We start from the raw sequence: 20,342 nt of genomic DNA, 5'->3' as shown, positions 1-20,342 counted from the left end.
ATAAAGATTAAATTGTTTGAATTTGTTTTAATAATCTTGAGTACGCTCATTCACTTATAAAAGGTGAATTGGATTCATACTTTAATAAATATAAAAATCATGATTAGTTATTGGTTTTCATTTCATAAAAGAAATTGTTACTACAAATTATTTATGTGCATTGCTCAAGTAATTAGGGTAAATCAAAGACGTGCACAAGTTGATTCACATGAAAGAACAGAAGCTCGACCCACTAGGTTCCTCATCCTTGGGATTTGATATCTAGGGATGAAGGTTTCCCCCTAATCTTTTCCCTTTTGGGTTTCCCATTAGAATTCGACTCCCCTCCAGTGATTTGAATTTGTAAGGATTTGGAATTTTGTGAGGATTTTTCCTCTTAATTGCAAGCAACTTATCATGTATGCACCAAGGGAAGCTAATGAAATGTTCTTCATAGGGCCCATCTCTTGATAAACCCCAAAAACTAGGGTGATAAGTGACATGGTACCAAGCCGAAGCTTTTTGCAAACTTATCCTCTGCACTCGAACTAACCTTTGCTTCTTTTCTCGGTGATTTCACCGCTTCAATGATGTTATCTAAATCTACCCTTCTATCGTAATATTTGGACAGTTTCAACACACACTCAATGATAATTTTCGCCTCAGTTTTGATCCCGAATTTAAGCATCAGGTTAGCCAGCTTATGGTCATACAGTTGCTTATAATGCAAGGCATCATTGATATGAGCTAGATAGCCTTCGAACTCCATGTCCGGGTCGTAGAAAAGTTTCTCTACCGATCTGGTGAAATGTTTAACAGTATTGACCTCGACTTTGATGTTTTTCACCTTGCGGTAAAGACGACCGATCACAGATTGGGAGTCATAGGTTAACTTGCCAGGCTTTTCCATGAAATCCGGGTATTCATCGATGTGTAAACGACTGGGTATTTGGAATCCCAGTCTTCAGGAAGTTGACGACTTTGGACGATAGTTTGGTGAGAACAATGCATTGGTCGCTCATTGCCTTTGTTGGTTCTTTGTCGACGAACACTGTATGGGCACTAGTAATGACGCCCAAGTTGTCGTTGAGTATGTAGTTCGTGAAATATTTCGCCACATCCTGCACATATAAGTGTATGAACCTCTATCGAACACTAACCCGAAACCTGAGAAATACAAACATGCTTCATGCAGTGGTAGCATGAATGTTAATGATTTTAGCAAATACCTCAATTGTAACATCACGATCCAAAGGGGCACTCTGTTCAGCACGATAATCCATGGGCGGAAAGTTGTAGGGAGGAATGAGATCTTCATCCCAAAAAATGAAATACAGATCTCCATCCAGATCACTGCCAGAACATTCATTTGGATGAGGTCTATTTGATCATGTAACGACTATCAGTAAAACAAGTACTTAGCAATCGAGAAAATATGTTGGTTGGACTCTTTATTTAGTTTGAAGTATTTGTGTTCAACACATATAGATCCTCAAGTATATAGAAGAAAGTGCATTCGAGAATTGGAGAGACATACCTAGGGCCTTTTTGAGAGAACACAATGCAATCCACCATGTGATGCAGGACCACAACATCCACCGCGTGTAGAACCCATAGGTCTCTAGGGTGTAAAAAAGGGTTTTTAGCAATTGCGACCTTCCCCTCCACGATATGGCAATTTCGATTTGGTTGACGATTGTTGAATGTTAATAAGCTATCGCTCGAAGAATGCCTCGACTTAGGGTTGGAGTACTGAACAAAAACCTGTTCATAATCGAGTGTCCCGGTTTCATCCAAACACCCCATTAGAATCCCTCATTTCTCAATCAAAATCCTTGTTTTCGTCATCAAATCAAGCAGTTTCGAGGCACGAATTGTTCGTAGCATCATCGAAAGAAATGGTTCAGAATTCGTTTGTAACCGCATATAATCATTTCCCTTAAGACCCTTACAAGTTAACCATGTCAAATCATATCCATTGCTTCCCTTGCATTTTCTAGATCCACTAGAATTGCATCCAATTGAGCTAAAAAAACTCTTTCTGCTTCATCTTGAAAACACTATCCTTGACCCCAAGAGTTGACATAAGGATGATTTTTTGTCGGTTAAGGTAGCAAGTGCGAAGTTTTCTCCACGACAAAACATCTAGACTTGTAGAGTCCGCATCAAACTTTTGCATACTCTTTCTCAAGGATAATTTTAAAGAAGACGATGGATCGACAACTACGACTCCTTTGTAACCACCATACCGAATTTGAAATGCCGATGGAGTGTTTCTCAATTCACATTTCCTAGCTACTTCCCTGCAAGTCTAGCAGATATTTTACCAATACCGTCAGAGAAATTATACTTGGTCTCACCAATTTCAACTTCGAGATCAGGAATTATCTCGATTTCGTTCTGTCTCACTTGTAAGGTTTCCCAAGATGAACTGAGAAACTGGCTTAATCTAGTCGCATATTTGGCCACATTCCTTATGACATGGGAATGACTCGTCTTCTCTTGGATACTCTCTGTGGTAAACCCAGGCTTTGAAGCAAACATCCAGATAGTGTTCTCTTAATTGACTTTTCGAACCAGTAAAAAACTCGAATTTCTTGTTCCCAAAAGTATACCATTTTAGAGAGTCGACAATATCCTCTAATATAGCCTAGTAGGCTTTCCATCAGTAATTGATGTGCTCGATGACAACAAATCAGATGAATGTATCTTTCCGAGCTCCGCGTCCACGAAAGATACTCGAAGAAAATCATCGATATCTTTGATATAACTTCGAAGAACACGGTTGGAGAGATTGATATCCAGACCAATAAATTAAACCTTAGAAGGTGTCACTTGAATCCTTCTAATGGCTACCAACCCTTCAGGAAGAACAGAAGGTCTATAAGGCTTATTGCGATATTCCTTGTATTTCTTATTCAACCATTTAACAGGCTTATAACAACAATGTTTGAGGCTAAACATTTTATCCAGCTCATGCTCGATGAACACGGTATCGATCTAGGTGGGATCTGTTGAAAGTCAAGCAATGTACTGAATGAAATAGTCAAAAAAGGGTCACTGAATGGTGAAGTCAAAAAGGGGCTATTTTTGTTGAAATTTTAGTAAGAGGAAATTACCAAATTTAGTCCCTGTACTTTAGAGTATTTACAAGATTAGTCATTCAGCTTCAACTATAAATACCTTAACCCATTTAGCTTCAAAATAATCCCAAATATTTCTTTCTCCCAATACTAAAGATTTTAGAGAGTATTCTTGTGAGTTGTGAGTATTTTGTAAACACCTGTAAATTTTTCTCCATTTAGTAAAAAATCTGCAGCAGTTTCGAACTTCGTTATCAATTTCGGGTGTTATTATTCCACTTTTATTTTGCATTTTCACTAATCTGGTTATAGGAAAATTACTCGTTTAATTTCCCAACAACTGGTATCAAGAGCTTTTGGTGGTGAATTTTGTCAGTTTTTTCTACGAGGTTACTATTCATGTGAATAGTGATTTTCATGAATAGTAAAATTTGATCGGCGATATGAATTTTTTGATGGAGGTGTTCTAATACATGGTAGTTCGTAGGAATTGTCATAAACAATCCAAAAGAAGTCAGATTCGAGTGGGAGCGATGGCTGCAGACGAAGGGAATGTGAAAATTAAGAAGTTTGACGGTGCAGACTTTGGCTTTTGAAAGATGCACATTGAAGATTTTTTATACTAGAAAAAGCTATATCAACCTCTCTTAGGAAAACAACCAGAGGGCATGAAGGATGAAGACTGGACTCTTCTTGACAAACAAGCCCTCGGAGTTATCCGACTGACGTTATCCCGCAATGTTGCTTTCAACATAGCAAAGGAAAAGACCACGACGGGTCTTATGGCGGCTCTCTCCAGTATGGATGAGAACCCATCGGCCTCAAACAAAATTCACTTGATGAGGTGATTATTCAATTTGCGGATGGCAGAAGGGGCATTAGTGGCTCAACACCTAAATGAACTCAACACAATCACAACCCAGTTGAGTTCCATGGAAATTGAATTCGATGATGAATTTTGAGCTTTAATTCTCTTATCTTCTCTACCAGACAGTTGGAATGCTACTGTTATAGCAGTTAGTAGCTCGTCGGGAAATAGTAAATTGAAATTTGACGATGTTTGGGATATGGTATTGAGTGAAGAAATTCGACGGAGAGAATCGGGTGAAGCATCAAGCTCCTCAGCCTTGCACACAGAGTCTAGAGGGAGAACTTCATAAAGAAATCCAAATCGTGACATATCGAAATCTAGAAGGGGAAAATCAAGAATGAGAAAGAAAGATTTTAACTATTATAATTATGGTAAGAAGGGTCACTTTAAAAGAGATTATCGAGCAAAGAAGAAATATACCGGCGCACAGGAATCTGCCAACGTGACAGAGGAAAAAGGTGATGCCATGATTCTAAGCATCAATAGTCTGATTGAATCATGGATCTTGGATTCAGGGGCATCTTTCCACTCCACCCCATGCCAAGAAATAATGGAGAACTATTTCAATGGTGATTTTGGGAAGGTTCATCTAGCTGATGATGAAACCTTGAAGATCGTAGGAAAAGGAGACATCTGAATAAAGTTGTCAAACCAGACCACCTGGAAGTTGAAAGGAGTGAGACATATTCCTGGCCTTAAAAGAAATTTGATTTCTGTTGGATAGCTTGATGGAGAAGGATATTGTACAACCTTTTCAGGCTGTGAATGGAAGATTACCAAAGGAGCACTTGTCACTACTCGTGGTAAGAAGACTGATACTCTCTATGTAACCTCAAACTTGGAGAATATCATTACAGTAGCAGATGCTAATGAAAAATCAAACCTATTTCACCAAAGGCTTGACCATATGAGCGAAAAAGGGATGAATACACTTTTGTCAAAAGGGAAGCTGCCGGATCTAAAGAGTATAAATGTCAGACTATGTGAGGATTGCATCTTTGGCAAACAAAATAAAGTCAGTTTTATAAAGATTGGCAAGACACCCAAGGCTGAAAAGTTAGAGTTGGTTCATACTGATGTATGGGGACCATCTCTAGTTCCATCTTTTGTAGGCTCACTATATTATGTCACATTCATCGATGATTCTACTAGAAAGGTGTAAGTTTATTTTCTAAAGAAGAAATCAGAAGTCTTTGATATCTTCAGAAAATGGAAGGCCATGTGGAAAATGAGATTGGTTTGAAAGTCAAGTGGTTGAGGTCTGATAATAGAGAAGAGTACAAAAATAGTAGATTCAGAGAATTTTGCACAAACAATGGGATCAAGATGGAGACAACAGTTCCCATGACACCGCAGCAGAATGGCGTAGAAGAGCGCATGAACAGAACTCTGAATGAACGTGCCAGAAGTATTAGGATACATGCCGTCTTGCCCAAATTACTATGGGCTGAAGCTATCAACACTGCAACTTACCTGATCAACCGTGGGCCTTCGTTCCCTTGGATGGTGGAATACCAGAGGAAGTTTGGAGTAGAAAGTTTGGTTGTAATGTACACATAAATTCTGCTGAAAGAAGTAAACTTGATGCTAAGTGCAACAAATATGTCTTTGTTGGTTATGGTGGTGATGAGTTTGGTTACCGTTTTTGGGACTATGAAAATTGAAAGATCATCAGAAGCAGAGATTTCATTTTCAATGAGAATGTGATGTACAAAGACAGGTCAATCATAGAATCAAGTAGCTCCAATACCGAAGATGAAACAAAGGAATTTGATGAGTTTGAGGAGATTTCTGGAAATAATGTTCAGATCAGTCCTGAAGCAATTCAAGAAGAACCAGGCACACCAGAACTGAAACGTTCCTCCAGAATTCTTAAACCAACCCAACATTATTCACCTTATTTGCACTACTTGTTGCTGACAAACAATGGTGAACCAGAGTGCTACGATGAAGCAATGCAGGTGGAGGATTCAATCAAGTGGGAGTCTTCCATGAAAGATGAGATAGACTCATTTATGTCAAATCAGATGTGGGAATTAGCTGAATTACAACCAGACAAGAAAGCGCTCCATAACAAGTGAGTTTACAGGATCAAAGAAGAGCACGATGGAAGCTAACGCTACAAAGAAAGATTGGTTGTCAAAGGTTTTTAGCAAAAAAAAGGTATTGACTACAATGAAATTTTCTCTCAAGTCGTGAAGTTGTCTACAATCAGAGTGGTGTTGAAAATTGTAGCTGCAAAGAATCTACATCTTGAGCAGTTAGATGTAGGGATAGCTTTCCTTCATGATGATTTAGAGGAAGAAATCTATATGAGGTATCCATAAGGCTTTATAGAGGCAGACAAGAAAAACCTGGTATGCACGTTGAAGAAGAGCTTGTATGGTTTAAAACAAGCTCCTAGACAGTGGTACAAGAAGTTCGATAGCTTCATGGGTAGCAGTGGTTTTACCAGATGCTAAGCAGATCATTGTTTCTACATCAAGAAGTTTGACAACAACTTCATTATTTTATTTTTGTACATTGATGACATGCTCGTTGCAGGCTCAGACATGCAAGAGATTATAAACTTGAAGCAAAAATTGTCGAAGCAGTTTGCAATGAAAGATCTGGGTATTGCAAAGCATATTCTTGGGATGAGGATTAAGAGAGACACAAAGTCAGGGACTTTGATGTTATCACAGGCTGAGTACATCAACAAAGTACTCTCCAATTTCAACATGCAAGATGTTAAACCAGTAAGTACACCTTTAGGTGTTCATTTTAGACTCTTCAAAGAACAATCACCAAAGACGGAGGAAGAACGTGCACACATGTGAAGGTGATGTATGCCTCAGCAATTGGAAGTCTGATGTATGCCATGGTTTGTACTAGACCAGATATAACTCATGCAGTGGGAGCTGTTAGCAGGTACATGAATAATCCGGGCAAGGTACACTGGGAAGCAGTCAAATGGATCCTTAGATATATGCGGGGTACCACAAACAAAGTACTTTGTTTCAAAGGTGGAGATATGATACTGATAGGTTATGTAGATGCTGACTTAGCCGAAAATGTTGACATCAGAAGAAGCACTATAGGATATGTTTATACTCTAGGAGGTACCGTAGTAAGTTGTGTTTCTCAACTACAGAAGATAGTTGCTCTCTCCACAACTAAAGCAGAATATGTCGTTGTTACGGAAGCCAGCAAGGAGATGGTTTGGCTCCAAAGTTGCGATAGTCAAAGTGTTATCCATCTAGCAAAGAATCTGTCTTTTCATTCCAGGATGAAGCACATACAATTGCGATATCATTTTATCCGGTCTCTTCTGGAAGATGGGATTTTGAAACTTGAAAAGATTAGTGGAGCTCAAAATCCGACAGACATGTTAACAAAGATGGTGACTACGGAAAAATTGAAGTTGTGTTCAGCTTCAGTTGGCATGCTAGAGTAACAAGACCAGAAATGTTGATGCATTGATCAAGGTGTGAAGAGAGATTAAAATTAGTCTTCAAGTGGGAGATTGTTGAAGGTCAAGCAATGCACCGAATGAAATAGTCAAAAAAGGGGCACCAAATGGTGAAGTCAAAAAGGGGTTGTTTTTGTTGAAATTTTGGTAAGGGAAGATTACCAAATTTAGTCCCTGTACTTTAGGGTATTTATAAGATTAATCCTTCATCTTCAACTATAAATACCCTAACCCATTTAGCTTCAAAATAATCCCAAATCATTTATTTGTCTCAATACTAAAGATTTTAGAGAGTTTTCTTGTGAGTGTTTTGTAAACACCTGTAATTTTTTCTCCCTTTAATAAAAGATCTGCAGCAGTCTGGAAACGTAGGCATAATTGGCCGAACTCTGTTATCAATTTTAGGTGTTATTATTCCACTTTTATTTCGCATTCTCACTAATCTGGTTATAGGGAAATTACTCGTTTAATTTCCCAATAGGATTGACAGACTCGAAGAACCGAGAATCGAGTGCGATGGGAGGAAGAAATCTATGTTATATCAAAGAATTAACTTGGAACAAGATGTTGTAGGGTATGTGAATGGGTGCGGGTGGGTTTATGATGGGGACGAGATCGGTGTTGGATGAGAAGGTTGATCCTTGTTGGGGAAGAAAATTGTCTTCTACTCTCTTGAACAACAAAATGGGAAGTTGAACTGATCGAGGAAGCTCCAAAACATATTGCAAAAGATTGGCCAATGCATTTGCCTGGTGTGAAATCCACTTCCCTAACCCACACTGTTCATCCTTTGTGACTTCCTTTGATGGATCTCTCTCATAAACCCGAGGGGCTCCTAGCAACTACAATATAAGATACGAGGTGCATAATTAAGTTAATAATCATATTTAATTTATTTTCAAACAAAATTTTCAATAAAACTAACTGAGTTTCACAATAAAAAATATTAAATGACCGACAACCAGTTAGTCTAGTGGGATGAGGCACTAGATCCCTTAAGCAATATCAGGAGTTCGAATCATGGCGTTTGTGAATTGAGCAAACTGGGTTGGGAGTGTCGCCCTCGCCTCTGCAGTACCCGATCTGGATTAGTCAGTCAATAGATCGGGTAACAGTGATTAATTCAAAAAAATGTTGAATACAACATGTAGGAAAGGAAAAGGGAGTGAAAATGTAAAACTATTTTTATTAAAAATTATATTTAAGAAAGTTTGTCTTTGTGTTTGTTAAAATATAATTGTTTTGTTTATTCAAAATATTTAAAATAATATAGAGTATTATATTGATAATATTAAAATAATTTAAAAAACAAAACTAAAAATACTATTATTAAACAATATAATTATTCAATATTTAATGTTAGCAAACACTATAATTATACTCCAAAGTCCATACTTCATTCTTAAAAACATATACCGTAATTTTTTTTATAACAAAATATTAAAATTGAGGAATAAATCATGTTTTAGACTTTAAATCTCTTTTTTTTAATTTTGGTACTTAATTTTTTGTTTAATACTAAGATTTATCTATTTTCTTAAATGGGTATCTATTTTTTTGGCCTGCATTATAAAAATTATGATAAATTGTAAGATAATATAGAAAATATTAATATATATAATAATTAAAATTTTTATAAATTTGTAAAATAAATAAAATCGTTTATAAAAAAACGGCATCAGAAAAAGTAAACAAGTTCATATACTAATTTGTATAAAAAAGTGTAGGTACCAATATAGAAAAAAATGAATAAGTTGAAGGATTTAAGTCACCCAAAATTTACTATATAAGAGAAGATCCAAATTAAAGCAATGAGATTCAAACAAACATACCTGAATAACAAGACATTTATTTGTTCCATCAGACAGAAAATACAACACAATCCGTTAGACATTGACGTTGAGCAATTCGAGTTTGTAGTCCACTTAATTGTAAGAGAGAAAGAAGTATAATTTGTCCATTTTTAAACCATACTTGAAGGAAACACGAGGCTGGTTCCAAAGTACGGAGAACTTGTGAGATCGGACAACCAAAATTCAACATCAGATCGTCGATGCTGACGAGATCGACTTTGAGCTTGGGTTGTGGGATGATGTTGTGTTTCATGGGCCATGCTTTCATATAAGAGTCATTGTGCCATAGTGCTCGAGTAGCGATCCATGACAAGATTCTTTGGACACTGTCGTCGCTTTTAAACTGGACCTTGACGTGTGCTCTACCGCCTTCTCTTTGCCCTACTTTGAAGACTTCCACGCTTCCTTCACCCGTGTAATTCTCCACGAATTGCTTCACTTCCTCCACTGTTACCGCTGGTGCAAACCCAAACACCTTAATTGTCCTCCCCATTCTCCTTCAAACTGCAATTTCACACCCACAAGTCATTAAAAATTAAAGGGTAAACTACACATTTACTATCTAAACTATTACTTTTGGTTTATTTTAATACATAAACTTTCATTTTTTTTCAAAATCATACCTAACATTAGTTTTTGTTTCATTTTAATACCCCCAATGTTAAAACCTTAACGCTTTTAGTACGTAAACTACCAGTTTTGGTCCATTTTAGTACCTAAACTTTTAAAAAAAAATCAAAATTTAATGTCAAATCTTGAAGGGGTATTAAAATGAAAAAAAAACTAAACTTTAGTTATGATTTTGAAAACATTGAAAGTTTAGATACTAAAATGGACCAAAACTGATAGTTTAGATATTAAATGTGTATTTTACCCAAACTAAACTTTCTCCTTCAAACTGCAATTTCACACCCCAACACAAATACAATTATCCTTATAGATATATCCCATATTCGATTATAAATCCAATGCCATCATCACATACTAATATTTAATTCCATGAATCATTCATTATTTTCTTTACCTTAAATTCTATTAATCAAAATTACATCTAGTTATACATGGTAAGCTATAAGTAACCTCAACTTTTTACTTTAAGTCAATACTTATACTTACATATTATAGTATTTAAATATTTTTTTTTATTAATTTAGGGTACTTACGAGAGGTAGTATATATTCTAAAGTTCTCAACCATTGAAAATAAACGTTCAAATATTTGTAATTTGTTGTGCTCAAACCTATGACCTCTATAAGCATAACAATCATTCCTTTCACCACTGAAGTAACTTGATTCATGCTATAGTAATTAGAATGATAATCATAGTTTATGTATTGAAATTGGAACATTTAAAAGTTTAGAGAGAGGCTCATACTTTGAGAATATGTGGTGCAATTAACTCTTATATACTTAACACAATTAAATTTAAACTTAAAAATATGGCCTTTGGTCAATCAAATTTATAATTTATTTATAAAAATATAATTATAATCGAGATTTATATAAATTTAACACATTTATATTTTATGTATTTTTTAAATTATAAATATTAAAAACATAATGTATATATCATATCTGAATAAAATACTAATTTTCTCTATATAACTATCATCTATGAGTTAATGACTAATAAATTTGATGATTAAATTCAAATGGTGCTAAAGAAAACATAAAATCAATTTCAAATTCAAATAGAAAAAATAAAAAAATAAAAAAATGAGTCAACCAATATGAATTGAAAAGAAAAGAAATACATCGAGAATCAATTACAACAAAGATATATAGAAAAGATCGAAAAACTTGCCAAACTGAAAAAGAGATACTGAACTAGAAGAATTGCAAGAATAATCAAAACATGAAGAAAGAGAAGAATTTGTAGAGATCAGAATGTGAAAAATATCACTAAAAATTTGGGGGGGGGGGGAAGCAAGAAACAGAGAAAATAAATCATAGTAAAAGGAGATAGACTTATTAGACTTGGAAATAGAGAGATATCATAAGGAGTTAGACAAATTATGAGAAGATTCAAAAACACAAAGAAAGAAAAAAGTTCAAAGAAATGGTTAGAAGAATGAAAGAGAGAGAGAGAGATCATAAGAGAATTAAGAAGATAATGAAAGAAATTATCAGAATGTGAAGGTTGACTAGATTTTGGAGAATGAAAATCAAACAATTGAAAGAAGGAAAGTATAGAGATAAGATGTAATTGTGGCACCAAGGAATTTATAATCAAATAAACATGGAAGGGAATGTTTCTGGAGATTCTATGCTTTGGTTTGTTTGGTTAATATTATAATGTTTTGCTGATTTCACACCCACAAGTCATTCAAATTAGACTACTCATTTGTTATCTAGACTATCAGTTTTGGTCTATTTTAACACATAAACATTGTTTTAGCACCTAAACTTTTATTTTTAAACCATACCTAATATTTAGTTTTTATTTATTTTAGTACCCCCAATGTTAAAACCTTAACACATTTAGTACCTAAAACTATTAGATTGGTTCTTTTTAGTACCTAAACTTCCAAAAAAAATCAAAATTTAATATTAAATTTTGTACGGGGTACTAAAATGAAATAAAGACTAAACATTAGGTATGAGTTTGAAAAAAATGAAAATTTAGGTACTAAAAGGAACCAAAACTGATAAATTAGGTATTAAAAGCGTAATTTACCCAAATTCAATTATTCGTATAGATATTCTATATTCGATTATAAATTCAAATAACATAAAATAAGGATATCATCATATGCTAATATGAATCATTCACGATTTTCTCTAGCTTAAATTCTATTAATCAAAATTAGATCAAGTTTATAGTTATACACAGTAAACTATATGTACCTCAACTTTTTACATTGAATCAATAATTATACTTACGATTTAAATTTGACTCTAGATGTTAACCTTTATTTATATATTTAACACAATTAAATTTAACTTGAAATTATAGTCTTTCGTCAATAAAATTTATATTTGATAAATATATCATTTAATCTAGATTAATATCTGAAACTAGTTTTTGGATAATCTCATCCTTTTTCCTTATCAATAGATAAATAAATCTTTATATTTTATGTATTTTTAAATTATAAATTTTAAAAACATAACGTATATTTGAATAACATACGTTATAATTATAATTTTTGCTATATATATATATATATATAAACGAATAAGATAATTTTCTCTATCTAACTATAAGAGCTATGAGCCTATGACTAACAAATTTGATGATCAAATTCAAATGGCACTAAAGAAAACATAAAACCAATTTCAAATTCAAATAAAAAACAATAAAATAAAGGAAAACGATTCAATCAATATTAATTGAAAAGAAATACATCGAGAATCAATTATAGCAAAGGTAAATAGGAAAGGACGATGAGTGTTGGCACAAGTGGTTGGGGTTCAAGAATTTGAGCTTATAAGACTAAGTTTGAATCCTATCACCGTCACTTTTGGTGAGCAATATGTAAATTCTTATGTAAATCCAAATTGAGTCTTAGGTATGCTCTGGCCCTGGATTGGGGAGCCATCCCTTACCTAAACTTTAATGTACAAAAAAAAAGTAAATAGGAAAGATAGAAATACTTACCAAACTAATAACGAGACTAAAGTAGAATTTGAAGATATCAAAACAAAAAAATCATTAAAAAGTTTGAAAAAAAAAAAAGCGAGAAAAGAAAAAGCAACATGGTAAAAAGAGATAAACTTACCAGACATGGAAAGAGAAAGATATCAAAAGTAATTATGAGAAGATTCAAAAACATAAAGAAAGAAAAGAGTTGAAAGAAATGATCATAACCATGAAAAAAAGATGATACAAAGACAATTAAAGAAATTACCAGAACTTAAAGGTTTACGAGATTTTGGAGGATGAAAATCAGACAACTGAAAAAGGAAAGCACAAAGATGAGATGAAATTGTGGCGTCAAGAAATTTTTAATCAAGTAAAGATGAAAGAGAAGGGTTCTGAAGACTCTATGCTTTGATTTGTTTGGTTAATATTAGAATGTTTTGTTGATGTAACAGAATATGATGTCATGCTCTTTGCGTACTGTTCACCTAAACTATTATATCATATTTGGATTTATTAATTGAGTCAAATTTGGTCAAGTTCTAATATTATCATTTTCTAGTATGTAAATGTTACGTATTCATCCCCTATATTATAATTTGATCATTTCTAATCCTATATTTTTCAGATTTTTCCACTAAATTAGTTAAATCAAATTATGTTGCTATGCAGAAGTTATAGATTCAATTATTGTTCATTGATTTCCATCATATTTAGTCCCTAATATTTAGTCATATTATCATTGGATCGTTTATATTAATACTTGAATTTTAAAGCTCAAAAGGTATAAGGATCAAATTTTATAAAAGTAAAGCTTAGGTACTAAATCCACAATTCAACAATAGTATAGAGACAAACGAAAAATTTTGACCCATGAATTTCCTTGCTTCACATAAGGATAGTATTAGGTGGAATTAAGGATGATAACGCTCAAGTTTTCGACCAACCTGATCAGTTACATCTCCTTCAACTTGACTCGAAAATCGACTCGAACTTTAGGATAAAAAATAAAATTTGACCTGATCGAATCCAATACAAATGTAAAAATAAAATTCTTATTTTAATTTAGTAAAATAAGAATTTAATTAAAAAAAGTTATATATATAGAGAGAAATAGCATAATAAATATCCATAGTTTTGTAGAAGAAAATTATATGCTTTAATAATAATAATAATAATAATAATAATAATAATAATAATAATAATAATAATATAATAAAAAGAATTTCATGGCAAATTCGGTGATTCTTTACCTATTCACCAAGGATGAAAAATATGCTTTTGGTCTAGTCTTGAAGACTCGAATATAACTCTTGTTTCCTTTCATTAGCTTGTTTACTTAAAATTCGGCCAAACTTGGACAACAAGCAAGTGGGTTTTTCTCTCAAATGCTTGCCTTGCCATCAAACTACACTTTATCCGCATCGGAGCAACGCCACTCGATGCCAGACATTTGTCGGTAAAAACTCGGCGGTAGACCGACTCAGCTGAGTCACTCGGTAAAAAGAAGAAGCGAAACTAGTCGTCGTTGTAGGGGCTCCACTTCTCTGAACCATTACCGGAGGCTTATTTTCTCCATGCGAAACGAATGAGTTGTGAAGGAGAGGTTGACAGTAATTTTAGACATGTTAGTAAATATAAACAAATAATTCCTTATAATTAAAACATAATTATTGTTTGATATATGGATAACAGTGTCCCCCGACGGTGTTAATCTACCCCAGACGTATTTAATTATTTTTTCTTTAGGCTTAATACAAAATTAAATGACTAAATTTGCCTCGAAAAATATTTTAGTACCTAAAGAATTTTTCGCTAAAAATATGTGCCTAACATTTTCTCAGTTATACTTTTAAGTGCATACCGCTTAATTTTTAATTTTTAATAATAAAAAAATTATTTTTTAATTAAAAAAATAAAATGTTTATTTTTTAAAAAAAAACCCAACTTTTTACTTAAAAGTATAAAAACCCTAAAACGGTTGTTATCCATCTCCGACCACTATAGTCATCGTTGAATGGTTGGTTTTGATCAGAATTGCACAGTGGTTTGAGTGGTGGTAGCGGTGTGGCTTATGGACCTCGAAATCGGTCGAAACCGACGAAGAACAACCAACAGTGTAGCTTATGGACCTCGAAATCAGTCGAAACCGATGAAGAACGACGACAGTGGTTTAAAAATCGACAAACTTTTTAATGCTTTTTTACTACAAATGGTGGCATGTTATGATGAAAGTTCAATGGGGTTTGGTCCGGGGTCGACGCCGGTGCCGATGATAGTGACGGTGATGATTACCGTCGACAGGCCGACCGACATAGAGGGGGAAGGCGGGGAGAAGGCACAGAGGAAAGGTTTTGGGTGTGTGTGGAAGGCTGTTGGGAATTCTCAAAATTACCAGAACAAGATATGTGTCACTTAACGGTCACTTAACGATGATTTTTAATGGCAGACTCCTAAAAGCATAATGTTAAAAACATTAAACACCTATTTTTAACGAAAAACTCTTAAAACATTAAAATACTTTTCAAGACAAAATTTGGACACATCTTTGTATTAAGATGGTGGATGGATTAAGGTAGCTTATGGAGAAAGAAAACTCTTACAACTATCGTTATATATAATACAAGAAATAAGTATGAAATACATCGAATTAAGTTACAATTATTGTTTTACTCGTTAAAGTTCTAAAATTTATAAAATGGTTATTTAAATTTACCAGACTATTAAAAATTAATCGCTTTAATATTACAATGACTTATAAAAATTTAATATCATTATATAATTATTTGAAAATTTTACCAACTTTTTAAATTTACTTAAATTTGACCTTTTATGTTTCTATGAATCTTGAACTGACCAAGCAGAGTTAGGTTCAAATCAAAGAGGCTTAGAATGGTAGGTTTTTGTTCTATCAACAAGTCAAACCTTCATGAACTTGGCTCTTATATATTGTTCAAAGTGCCAACAATTGAAATCTCAATCCTTTGTTTTTTTAATGAAAATAAATTTCGTCTTCTATCTCTCAACTCTTCTCTATATATTGATTCGGTAAGATCGAGCATCAACACACATCAACCTTACTAAAAGAAACCTATTAATCACGTTTATGCAATCAAGCGCGTTATGTCTCGTATTTATGCATGTCTCAGTTTCATCTGTGTATTCCATAAGATCTCTACATACATAGATACATATTTGTTAGTACACGCTGGCAGGCTTTTGCAAAATGGTATCGATTTATCACCAGAATCCACAACCTTCCTTATTTTAAAGGGATTAAAAAAGTTGTAGAATTCATGTACCTATTTTAATTTGTCTGTGCTTTCTTTACAGGGTGCAGAAGCTATGTTGAAAATCATTACTATGATTGGTTCTTGCGTCCCGTCATTTTCGACCTGTGAAGATCAGTGTATCGGATGATACTGGGTAATACCTCGTCTTGGTGGCAGCTTCCGCAAAATGAAAAGGACCAAAGCTGAAGGTAATATCTCCACCGACCGCCCAAGAAAAATAATAATAGCAGCCTTATTTGTATACATGTTCAACCAAAATGAATATACATAAGCAATTAAAAGCAAGTGGAGATGATGGGAAAAAATTAGAAAGACGTGAAGAAAATACCATCAACTACACACATAGGTAACGTTATTAAACCTAATTTGCAAATAATGATATAAAGTACGAGGTGGTCTAACTGCTAAACTGTATGCAACATTTTGTCATTGAAGTAACTCCCGAGCCTCAAGTTGCTCTCCCAAAACTTATAAACTTTACTCCGCAGATATATAGTCACAACTCAACTGCATCAAACAAATTCTTCCACATGACAATCTGATGCAAAGTCTTGTCAGTTGCTCGCCAAATACCTTGAAACATGCATTTAAGTTAACAGCTAACTAACAAGGAAAACAGAATGCAGAAATTACCAGCATGGTCCAGGATATTCATTAAAACATACCAGATAATAAATGAAGTTTATAACCGGATGGCTCAGAACATCGAAGATCAGCAGCTTTGTCAAATGCAGAAAAGCACATCTAAAACAAAAAAATAACAATAGAGCGCAAATTAGGAAAAAACACTTTAGACATCAATAAGTTAAACCAACTAGCAGCTAAATGGTACAACTATTATGCTTCTATTTTCAAATAAAAGTGCTTATAACATTATACATATCTAGAGGTTTCACAAAGGTCTACAGAACATGCTTCTACTATTGTCAATTTGAAATGTGTAGTGTTACTTAGTAAAGCCAGAAAGGAAATAAATAATCTACCATGATGCATCTGACTAGGAAACACAAGACGCATATGATGGTCACATAACCAACCTGTCCAGTAAAAAAGAAAAAAACAATAAAATGTTGTAAATAGAAGACCAAATCGTGCGTCTCAAAAACCAAATCTATTGTTGAAGTAAATATGTACTTCTTGCAGCTTATTACGCCGCCCTTGGGACTCTACAGGGAACCGCTGCAACATTAACAAAACCCTGCAAGGATTTAATAAGTTATATACATATATATACTTTCCATGCCCATCCAAACACAGTATATTGATGATATTGTTACACTGTTATTAAGGAAATGAATGGGAGAGAAAATACACATGACCATAAAAAAACAAAAATGGCCAACAATAATTTTCTCTGAGAGTACCAAATACCCAAGAACTTATTTATCAATAAATATAATTATTGCATTACTGCCAACTGAATTATCAACTATTAGCATAAATGTTGACTAAAGTACTATATATGGCAATATTACCTTCCACCATAGTAAAACCCCAAGGGCTGCAAACATGACACACCTGCCCATTTATATAGTGAGGATAAAAAACTTCCATTCATTATCGAAACAAAATACCATGTGATTGGTATCTATAAAGCATTCCAAATTACCAAGTGATTATCCATGATGAATTTAGAGAGCACACTAACTCAATTGTGTTAACAATTAAATCATCTAAGGATACAACAAATACTTACCAGAAAAAACATCTTCGATATAATGACCAAAAACTGGGATATACTTCCACCATAATACCAGCCAGATTGCAATCTGAAATCAATTCCCTCGTCAAAAGTCACACTTCCAAAGAAAATCAAGCATGCAACAGTTTCCAACAAGGCTGAAACTGAACGTCCTAGGATGAAAAAAATGCTATACTGTACGTCCAATTTGATACTAAAATCTACAAAAAGTGCCATTTACATATTAGACACTGTTCTAGTAAAGGAAATATATTCTAACCTATCTAACAAGATTTTTTATGATCTAACTTTCATAGGACCATGATTTATAGAGGCCAGCATCAGGGTAGCTTGTTGGCATATTCCAGCAAAAGAAACCGTGTAAAGTAATAAGAAAAAGGAAGCTATTGCAAAAACGTAAATAAGCAGTGTGCACAGGTCAGCCTCTCATTGAATATAGCTCGACACATAAATAAAGCAAGATAAGTTGATGATAAATTCCAACCAGGTTAAAGGTAATGTGAAATAAAAAATAAAAAAAACAATTGGTACGGGTCAGAGCCACTAATCACTAAGTTAACAAAGAGATAGCAGGAATGGGATACTGAAGAACTACAAATTACCTGACTTCTTTGCTAAAGCATCTTAGATGCAGTGTCTTAAATCATGGCTAACAGTTGACAAGAGTAGAGTCAAAAAGGAAAAGAAATATTAGGGTGATGCATAAAGCACAAGAAATTTCATTTTAGTATATTGACAGCTGGGACTATAGAATAGGTGTCAAACTCAAATCCCTATTGGTAATAGAATACTCGACTTATTGGAGGCAAATATCTATGAGAAGGAACTTCAGAGTATGACATAACCAACGCCAAGAAACTTCTGATGGAAGACGACATATGAATGAATAAAGACACCAATGCCTCGTGAATAGCTGGACATATAGAAATGTAATGCAAAACGTAGAAAATTTGTTGCAAGATCATACCTTCAAATATAGAATTATTCTGGACACCACAAACTGGGCCCTTGACTATTTCCTAGTTTGATTCTCATACAATTAAAGAACTAAAGCAGAAAATCAGTCTACCGCAATCTTGCCACACGGAGCACAATATTTAGACTCTCCCCCAAGAAAAAGGAAGGAAGATCGTTTATGAAAAATAAGCCCAGTGATATGATTCGATTCACAGTATTTAGTAAATAAGTCATCAAACAGTGCCAATCCACTGTCAAAATTTACTGCCCTTATCTCAGCTAAAGATTTACCGATTTTGAACAAATTATTCATCTAAATAATTAAGCCTTCCAGTAGAAGGAATTTCAAATTTTCCTTCTACTGGCACTTTAAACGAAATAATAGAAAATATACTTCACCTGAATAGTATAAACCAACGCATTTATTGCAAAGAAAATCGGCCTAAGTCCATCAGTTGATTCGGCTCGTGCCTGTTTCAGGAAGGCAGAGTTAAGATATAAAGCTAATTCTTTCAAAACAATAAAGACAGCAACGCCAATGCAAACCGGCAAAGCTCAAATAATCTAACCTGGTAGTAGATCTCAGCCCAAAACAAAACCAGAAGTGCATATGTTGTGAAGAAGGCTAGACTTGGCATGTCCAGCAATATATGTTGAACAATCTACCAAAAATGCAAGTAATGCAACAAATTGTGAATAATTCAAGCCAGAGAACATAAAAATACAAACCTCTGGATGCAAGCCCTGCACATTCCACCTGAAAACAAAGACTAGCCCACGAACTGTCATACAAATAAAACCATGATAAATTGACAAACCAAATTACATGGGGGAAAAAGTGATTAAAAAAAAGTTCAGATACGAACCCCCATTCAACAGAAAATTTAGTAAATGGAAGACCTTCTGCGTTGTCCAACCAAACTCAGGAACTCTCAAATGTATCAGTATCAATTGAACCTATAAAAGTCAACAAATAAAAGAGTTGCGAACAAAGATTGTAACTGAAAATAGCTATCCATGACAACGACGTACAGAAAATCTTCTTATATTACGTAAAACTAAAAGTAATGAAACAGAATCTTGATCGTAAGCAATAATCGCAACTCGCAAGTGTTCCTAGACAACGCCAATCAAGCAGAGATAAACCCTAATCACTTACAAGTAAATAAATAAATATAAAAGTGATGGAAAAAGGGAGGAGAGGCCATACAAGAGCAACGATGGTGACGAGAAAGTAAAGGGCGGCGAGGATGTGAAAAATGCGATCCTGCCAGAGCGTTGAATCGTTAATGTCACGCCATCCATTTCCTTCGTCGTTTACCTTGTACGATATCACTGCCGCTTCGACGCCGTATCGCCCCATCAATCTTCCTCTCCCTCTCTGTTTTTTTCTACTTTTTTTTTTCTCTCGAGAAAAAAGAGTAATTACGAAGAGAAAAGCAAACAAACACCAACGGCGCGAAAGAGGTGAGTTTTATTGTTATGCGGAAGGTACTGGCAATAGCCGGTAACAAATTTGAAAAATGGCAGGCTACTAGATGCATGTATGATCTTACGTGTCTCTCTAGTG

At 34.1% G+C, this 20,342-nt stretch overlaps 2 pseudogenes; both read right to left on the bottom strand.

The window, feature by feature from the left end:
• Positions 1–261: 261 nt before the first annotated feature.
• LOC120176977 lies at positions 262–9,736 on the bottom strand (annotated as a pseudogene).
• A 6,437-nt stretch (positions 9,737–16,173) lies between these two features.
• LOC120176969 lies at positions 16,174–20,138 on the bottom strand (annotated as a pseudogene).
• Positions 20,139–20,342: the final 204 nt, after the last annotated feature.

Source organism: Hibiscus syriacus, unplaced genomic scaffold, assembly GCF_006381635.1.
Source record: "Hibiscus syriacus cultivar Baekdansim isolate YM2019G1 unplaced genomic scaffold, ASM638163v2 tig00112264_pilon, whole genome shotgun sequence".
Lineage (NCBI taxonomy): Eukaryota > Viridiplantae > Streptophyta > Magnoliopsida > Malvales > Malvaceae > Hibiscus > Hibiscus syriacus.
The sequence above is the reverse complement of the archived record's forward strand: the minus strand, read 5'-3'. Positions and strand labels throughout refer to the sequence as shown.